At 37.6% G+C, this 1,652-nt stretch overlaps 1 long non-coding RNA gene across 1 annotated transcript; it reads right to left on the bottom strand.

Moving 5' to 3' along the window:
- LOC130505328 (uncharacterized) lies at positions 1-1,165 on the bottom strand. The gene is made up of 3 exons (XR_008941629.1): positions 897-1,165; positions 143-759; positions 1-66 (listed from the first exon to the last, which is right to left on the bottom strand). It is a non-coding gene; the product is annotated as an uncharacterized LOC130505328 (long non-coding RNA).
- Positions 1,166-1,652: the final 487 nt, after the last annotated feature.

Genomic DNA, 1,652 nt, shown 5'->3' with positions numbered 1-1,652 from the left:
TCAATCTCATCAAACATAGGAGATGCAGAGCGGAAAGATACTTGATCATCATCCAACATCATCATCCTGTTAAACTTTTAAACCTTTAGCATGTAGTCAGCTTTTAAACAAACCAAAGCAAAGCAAAGCAAAAGGCATCAACCTCTTGTTAATACTACCAGAAGTCAACACTTCATCAGCAGTGATCTTAACATTACGAAACCAGATAACATCTTTACCCGTTGGCCACCTCAGAGGAACCTTATAATCCACAGTGGTGGAACCAAACACCCCTGTCTCGACCCACAAAACCGATCATAACTCTCAGAAACGTTAAAGCAAGGAACGTAACTCTCAGACTCTACACCACAATACTCAACTCTTTCCACCTAGTGGGACCTACGAAGATGTCTCCAATATCCAACAGGTCAGAAAACAAGCTGCTCCTGTAATCTCCTGTAGCTGTTACGATGATACACATGACCAGTGGAAGAAGAAGAAGAGGTCGTGGAGATGATAGAGACGGTCCACCAGAAGGAGCCAGCGAGAGCAAGAAGGACAACAAGAGCCAGAGTGGTCTTGAGAAACAGAAGCATGAACTTCTGCTTGTTCCTTGGCGTGTAAGGATCATCAGCCTTGTTCGTTGGTAAAGAGGAAAGCAAAGGAAACCTCACGTTGGTGGTGGTGGTTTTGTCCTTCATTTGAGAGTCTCTGAGATTGTCGGAAACTCGTGCTCCTCCTCCTCCTGAGGTGCCACGTTGCAGCAGTGGCATTGACATCCTGTGAAAAGAAGAAAGTAAGCAACTTTAGGTGAAAGAGAGAGACTTTTGATAAAGCCAGAAGATCATTTATGGAAAAAAGATTCGAACTTTATGGATCCATGAAACTCTGATGAAACCCAGAAAGAAAGAAGAGACCTTTTTTGATTCTACGCTATTCTTCGGACAAGTCTCTTATCTGTTTTAAAGAGAGTGAAGCTCTCGCAGTACGTTCGTTTGGTGAATGGATCCAAATCTCAGACCAAAAAAAGCTTTAATAAGAATGAGAATTTTTAGCTCAAATTAAATACTTTTTTCTAAGGTAGGCAAGAAAGATAGAAAAATTGGAAACTTTAGAGAGAGAGAGAGAGAGAGAGAGAGAGAGCGGTTGAATAAATAAAGCAAAATCTTCTCTCTTCTCTGTCTCTGTATTTTTGGGGAGTTATGAGCGTATTTAAGGGAAAAGAAGAGAAGCTTCCCATTGGTACATGTCTAATTTTTTTATTTTGTAGTAGGAGTTACTTTTTTTTAGTAAGTAGGAGTTACTATTTTAATTTTTTAACTAGTATGTTTATTCTTTTTTTTTAACATTGGCGGTGCATTAAAACCAAATAAATTGACTTCGAATTCAAGTTTCAGTAATTCGACTGGAAAATTAGAGATGCTAAATACTATATGTAGTAGTTGACGAATTAAAAGTTAGAATGTGCCTAATGATAATAATAATCTATACTATTAAAACACAAGGCCCTTTTTTGAGGTGCCCTTGATTTTCAATATTATTTACCATTTCTTGCCACTGAGATATATTTTATTCTATGCTTTTGATTAAATGTTCTTTAAATATTCTGAGAAACTTATTCATTATCCATCTGATCTATTTAATCTTTTCCGCTCCTTTAGTTAGTTTACCTA

The sequence above is a fragment of the Raphanus sativus genome, unplaced genomic scaffold (genome assembly GCF_000801105.2).
Source record: "Raphanus sativus cultivar WK10039 unplaced genomic scaffold, ASM80110v3 Scaffold2177, whole genome shotgun sequence".
Classification (NCBI taxonomy): domain Eukaryota; kingdom Viridiplantae; phylum Streptophyta; class Magnoliopsida; order Brassicales; family Brassicaceae; genus Raphanus; species Raphanus sativus.
Note: the sequence above shows the minus strand (reverse complement) of the source record. Positions and strands in the feature narration are given on the sequence as shown.